We start from the raw sequence: 6,903 nt of genomic DNA, 5'->3' as shown, positions 1-6,903 counted from the left end.
TCGTACTTTCACCTCTAGTGAAAACTATTTTATCAAAATAATAAAAAATAGTAAAAATAATAATTTTTATTTAACTCAAGTATGGATAATTCGAGAAATTTATTAGTTAAGAGATTTAAATTAATTAGAAATCATAGTTAAAACATAATACCCATTCATTTTCTCCAATTTTATCCCTAATTCAAAGCTCCTGTCTCTATCTCTTCATAGTTTTCATCGTCAAGTTTAAACCTTCTCAAACCCTAATTTCTAAATATATATAGTATTCTTTAATTCATTCCGGTTCTCCATCTCGGTTTGCTGTATAGGTTCATGATAGAGTCTTAATACACATATTTGCAGAATATTCATCTAATTGGTGAGTTTAGGGTTTGTAATCATATTCAAGTTGAATATGGTGAATTTTTTATTTTTGTAATAATACACATTGGATTTAAGTTTTCATGACATCTAATCATGCAATGTTTTTTGGTAGCTAAACAAGCTATAAAAATACAACCTTTTCATAAGTATATTAAAACTTAAAAGAATATGACACATGAACATTTATAATTATTTGGGATATTTTATTTTATTAGTTTATCTCGTTTTTATGTTTATCTCTTTTGTTTGTTTGGTATAAATAGGGTTATGGTTGTCTAATTCTTTAGTTTTTGATTGAATTTGAATTATAAGAACTTTGTTCATGGAACCTATGGTTCAATTTATTAGTCTTTGATTATCTAAAGTGTCATGAGCCATTTGAATGCTTCTGTTCCGACATCATTTAGTATCAGAGTTTTTGGTTCTCAAATGACTCGACTTGAGGATGAATACTTTCTTGATCGTAGATTCGCCGTCAAAGGCAATGACAAAAGTATGTTTGATTCACATGCCCACATTAGAGATTGGTATTCTACTAGCAGAGTCACAGCTAGAGGCAGCTATGGAATCTATCTTGACCCGCGGTATCTTAAGAAGATCAAACGACTCCAACAACGAGTTCGTGATCTTGAAGAGATCCAATGGCTCCGTAAACGATTCCTCGATCTCGAGTTACAATGGGAGATGCGCAAGGTGGAATCCGAGTCGAGCATCGTCGTCTAGGACAAAGGTGGCGACTGAGAGCAGCATCCGTTTTGCCGCTACCCACCTCGGTTCCACAAACCAATCCATGAAGATGAATCTTGTCAGGAATGTTTATTGTAAGATGAACCAAGATACAATGAAGATGGATTAAACCTGATGAAAAAGAATGTTCTTTGTTACAAAAGGTTCTTAGCGGAGTTACTGTTCAAGATGACGAACCATTTGATGAATGATTGCATAATGGTGGAGGTTTACCGGTAGCTCACATCGGTCTTGCGGAAGTCAATGAGGGTGCTACGGCCTCTACCAGTAGTTCAATCATAATTAGAGATCACCGAACCATGATAAAACGCTTGAATTGTTCCCCTATTTTTCATAAAAATCAAGTCAAAAATATTATTGTGGCCAATCCACTATCAGACGAAACCGATGTTGAGGATTAACAATTTAAAAAACAAAATGCAAGTAACTTGAATTTTTATAGTGGGCCGGTAGTAATAAAAAAACTACCGCCGCAAAGAGAATAGTACATTGGGTATAGGTATTTGTGGGACTCTGATTTGCTTAGCATCAGTGGCTTAATGGTGGTTCACGGTGGTCAGATTGGAACCGACATAAAACTAGTTTGTTTAGAAAGCCCGAAGGTCATGACAATACAAGAGAAAAGACAAAATAGAAGCTTCCAAGCTCATCACGTCTATGTCCAGACAAAACTCTCCAGCTTACTTTCTGACAACGATCATTTAACAGTATCAGGCAAAATGATCAACACGGCCGTGTCCATGTCAACACGGGTCGTGTTAAGAGTCCTGATCAGCCTATAAATTGAATGTTCATCCACCACATTCAATACACCTTGAAGAATACTTAACAAACTTCGCCCACCTCCTTTCTCCATAATTAGTAAGGGAATTATCACATCCATCCACCTTTTGAATATGAAGGAGATTAAGTTTTTGGAAGAAATCATTAACATAAAAGATTAGCCATTCAAATTGGTTAGATTGTTTTAATTTCATCATGTTTGTATCTATCACTTTGATGTATAACATTATGCTTAGTATTAGCTAAACTTTCATGGTATCATCTTGGCTTATAATAAATCTTAACTAAGTTTAATAATATTATTAAACATGTGATTGGTTTATAAAAAGTAAAGGTTATGTTGTAATTATCACTTGATGAGGAATGCTAAAATAATCTTAAAAGATACACCAAGTGCCGAGTTTGATGATAAGCTGAGGAACTACCATTCTTGTGAGGCCTTGGATAATAAACTTTAAAAGAGAAACCAAGTACTGAGCTTGGTGATAAACCGAGGAACTACAATTCTTTTAAGGGCTTGGTTGAGAAAAAAAAACATAAATCCTAATATAACCATGGATCAAATGGAGTATTAGTAGTAATTAATCATCTTTAAAATGGGAATGTCGATAATGATGTGTAAACGGATTGTTGATATTAATCCACTAAAATTGGTTGATTACTTGTCAAGTGAGTGTGCAATATAATCTATTTTAAACAACTCTTGGATGGTTATTACAAAAGTTCTATAATTGTCCAAAAGTTGTGTGGGTTAATACTTGTTAAATCAAGGTTAATCCTTTATAAATTAACTAATCTTAATTGGTATTTTTAGTATAATAAAATAGTCATTTTTGCTAAAATATCAAGGACAATTCACTTAAGGGCTGTTGGTTCATTCAGATCTGAATGAGCCAGATCTGAATAAGCCTTTGTCCCATTCAGCAACAATGTAAGTCTGAATGATTCAAACCCAATTTTAACTATTCAGATGTTTTTTTGTCTGGAACCAAACAGTCTGAAGTCTGAATGAATCAGATGTTTCCATTCAGATGTAAACAAATAGCCCCTTAGTCATTTAAGGGATTATCTCATCTTCAAAGTAAGTTATCTTATGAATACTTTGTAACATTTCGGTTTATTTCGTTCTTGTATTTGTAATTGTTACCCGACCCACTTCGAACTTGGGTAATTGATCAATAAAATATCCTGTAATTTTTTAATATTTTTTTTATTTATTGTATTTACTTTTAATTTAGTTAGATAATAACTATTAGAACTTGGCACAACTACCCCTTAGTTAACTTTAATCTCATTGTGCACCCACCACCAAAGTCGAAGGGTTGATTGCAAATTATATTCATCCTTTATCCTTCTTCTCTCTTTCCCACCGGCTGTAACACACCCCTCTTCCATGGTAAACAAATATTAACGGATTAAATCACGAAAATTATGTTATCACATCAATTTGGCACCTTAAACGCATTGAAACGACTTTCTAATTTTTGAAATTGATCATCAATTAACAGCTAATTCGTTTATTACAAACCGCTGCCAAATCAACCCTATTACACTATAAATACTCAACGAAAAATCAATTATAAGTCAGAAAATTTACTTTCATGTCATAACATTGTTAAAACAACACATTAAGGCTCAATAAACTTGTGCGCAGTAAACGAACCAAGTTGCTCCACCCATATATGGGCTTGGGGGAGAAGATACAACCTCATACATTACAAACAAACCCCGCATCTTATGATCAACTATACATGCGCATCCACATAAAAAAACATGAAGCAACACAATGATGATTAACTAGATATCGCAGAAAGCGACCTCTAGCAAACAAACATTAAACCAACACATCAAGATAAAAAACCCTCCAATCTGGATACGCAAAACATCATCACTCATCAGCTTCATGAGGTGATCTAGGGGTCAGCGGAGCGGATCATAGTAACTGCAAAGGTAGACGCTAATTTACGGTCCATGTGATGATTTGTTAGCAGTATTTAAATCGCAGCTATTTTCACGGGCGATGGAGAGCTTCTAGCAGACTGAGAGATGCTTCGATAGCTTCGCTTAACGGGTTTTTTGCCCTCTAATTTCCCTGTGGCGGGTTGTCGTACCTTTACTCCCCTAATTAACTGTAAAAAGATTCATGATTACAAGCCATTGAGAAAATGCATAGAATATAATTTGTGACAAAAAGTTTGTCTACTCTTACTTTTTTCTTAAGTAACCAAGAGGCCATGAGTTTGAATATCAAGTTTGTTGTTTATCATTTGAGGAAGAAACATAGATAAGAGAGATTCTTACATATTTTCCGCATTTGACGTCGGAGTATATCACTATGAAATCGCCCTCTTGGAGCCCGTTTGCTTTCACGAAATCACCTGATTAATAATAAAGATCATTTAGAAGAAATAACAAAAACAACTTACATTAGTGTATTGTCTATGCTCCACCTTAAGTGGTTCAAGATTACCATAGTCAAATATGTATTACAAGTTTAAATTAATTAGTATGGTGGAACACTTTTACAAGAATGTTCGCCAAAAAAAAATATATATATATTTAAGACAACTAAATGACTCTTGGTATACAATAAATCCATATGTTACAATACTTTGGGGCGAAGTTGTAAACAAGTAGCTAACCTGTATTCTCGAGGAGGTACATCCGACTTTTGTTGTTAGGCCAAAACCTGAGACTCCACAATTCAAAAAGATACACAAATTAAGAAACATAATGAAACAGATGCTCCAGAAATTAGCTTGATCAAGCACAATGTTTTCGGTATTTCATTTTTTATCTACTAAAATTGAGTAGCATTTTCTTTTCCCCTTGATGCGTAAGGAAATAATTTGCCATCAAGATTTAAAAAAAACACAAATAAAAGCTACAATTAATAGCATTATACATACCTATAACGCATGTTCCATACTTGAGAAGTCCCTATATCCTCCATGGCAATTGAAATTCCATCCCTTGAGTCAAGCTCCGGGAGGTGACTCTCGGCTTCTTTCTGGTAAATTGAGTTCAATCAAGGTTAAATTACCCAAAAGCTAAAAATATTCTGTTTAATAAATTAGTTAATAATGATATCAAAAGTCATACCTTAGGAAGCACAATCCTGCCAAGACTTCCCACATCACTTTGCTTTAATGCTTTCTGGAGCAAAAACTTCAAATTCTTCTCATTCTTTAGCTCCGAAATATCAAATTAAACAAATCAACAATCAATTTTCGCCATAAAATCAACAATCTAAATAACTAAAGTACTTCAATTTTACATACCGGACGTTTGTCCGAGGAAGTCTGTTTGGAGTGAAGCTGTTTGGAGGATGACCGGTGAGGTGCTTCCATAGGCGGTGGTGAGATGGCGGTGGGATCAGACGGCGGCAAGGGCCAGTACAACCAATTCCCTCCATGTGATTTCCCGGAGCAATTATCATCAACAAGCGTTGGATGCGATTGTTGATCGGAGTTTGCCTCAGGATTCTGATGACTATTTTGATTTTGTCTAGAGTGGTGATGATGGTGGAAGCAAGTGCGCCTCTGTCTCGCCATCCGTTTCTTCCGAGCTTCTTTAGTAGCCGACGAACCTAATCTCATTACCCGCTGGTCATCACCGCCACCGCCACCACCAACACCAGCCGCATATACAGTAGGATTATAAGGGTATTGGTCGGGGTAACAAGAAGCTAGAGGCATTAATTGTGGAACATAATTATTACCAACATCGGGAAATTGATTGTTGTATGAAGAAGCGGCCATGGTAATCTGTGACGGGTTCCATGAGGGTGCGGATTCAAGTACTTGGTAGTCACCAGAACCCGTATTATTATATTGGCAGTTGATATGACTATTCAAACCAGAATTGTAATCACCATCCATATAAGAAAAGGCCGATGGTGGCGCCACCATAGGCATTCCATTAACCACTTGATCCGTCATGCACAGAGGATACGATGGAATCCACGGTGGAGAAAATACATTATCTCCGGGTGGATACCAAGAGTTACAATTAAAAGTTGTTGGTGTCGGAGTTGAAGTTGCTGGCGGTTGGGGTCTTAGCGACTGTTGTAAAGGGTAATTGCGGGTGGGATTATCGTTGGCAGCGGGTAATTTACCGCCACCGCTGTTCTTTCTTTGAAGTTGATGTTGTTGCACCCATTCAAGAATTAACCTGAGGAGTTGCTTTTTTCCTTCTTTTGAAGATCCTAATCTTTTCGAAGCACATTCAACTGTGGATTTCTTGATCTTAATGTTCCTCATATCTTCCGCCGATATGGATTCTTTGTTTGATTTCAACCACTCAAAGAACATAACCCCGAGCTCATCCAACCGCCCACCATCAACGCTGTGGTCTTTCATCTCACTTTGTTGCAGCACCTCACTTTCCTGCTTCAAATCCTGCGGGTTTTGCTCGAAAATCGAAGACGGATCCCAAATTTCATTCCCATCAATCAGATCCATGTAACCAAAATTCTCCATAACATCCATGCAATCAATTGTCCCACTTCCACCAGTCGCGGTCGCCCCCACCCCTCCACCACTTATTTTCCTATCACCGCTAGCCCGATACTCCCCATTACGGTCGCCTTCCTCCTCCTTGACATTCAACACCGCCCACGAGGACGCGGACGACGTATAGGAGGAAACCGAGCACACCGAAGGACGCAGTGGTGGCCGATGAAACCGGCTTCACCGGTGCAGGATTCGAAGACGATGAAGACGAAGACGACATGCAGGGAAAATCATGAATCTGTGGAAACTGATCATTGTAGAACAAAGATGGATCATTCATTTCGTGAAGCAGATTTTGCTGCTGCCCTTTAACATCAATCTCCCACATCCCTCGTTGATCGTTAACCTTTCCCTTATTCGGATTCATATCACAGATCTTGAATTAAAATGACAGTTCAAAAAACAACATAAAACATTTGGAGTACTTTAAGATTAACCTTAAACCAAACCCTCCAACTTGCTTATGTTGTACAGTATAATAATAATAAATTATTAT

At 36.7% G+C, this 6,903-nt stretch overlaps 1 pseudogene across 1 annotated transcript; it reads right to left on the bottom strand.

Annotated features, from left to right (window-relative positions):
- Positions 1-3,880: 3,880 nt before the first annotated feature.
- LOC143617666 (B3 domain-containing transcription factor ABI3-like) lies at positions 3,881-6,687 on the bottom strand (annotated as a pseudogene). The gene is made up of 6 exons (XR_013150869.1): positions 5,160-6,687; positions 4,996-5,073; positions 4,803-4,903; positions 4,536-4,588; positions 4,195-4,271; positions 3,881-4,022 (listed from the first exon to the last, which is right to left on the bottom strand). The product of XR_013150869.1 is annotated as a B3 domain-containing transcription factor ABI3-like (transcript).
- Between the last annotated feature and the right edge of the window lie 216 nt (positions 6,688-6,903).

Source organism: Bidens hawaiensis, unplaced genomic scaffold, assembly GCF_021521415.1.
Source record: "Bidens hawaiensis isolate Kalapana, Puna unplaced genomic scaffold, B.hawaiensis_p1.1 tig00056812_1, whole genome shotgun sequence".
In the NCBI taxonomy this organism is placed as follows: domain Eukaryota; kingdom Viridiplantae; phylum Streptophyta; class Magnoliopsida; order Asterales; family Asteraceae; genus Bidens; species Bidens hawaiensis.
Note: the sequence above shows the minus strand (reverse complement) of the source record. Positions and strands in the feature narration are given on the sequence as shown.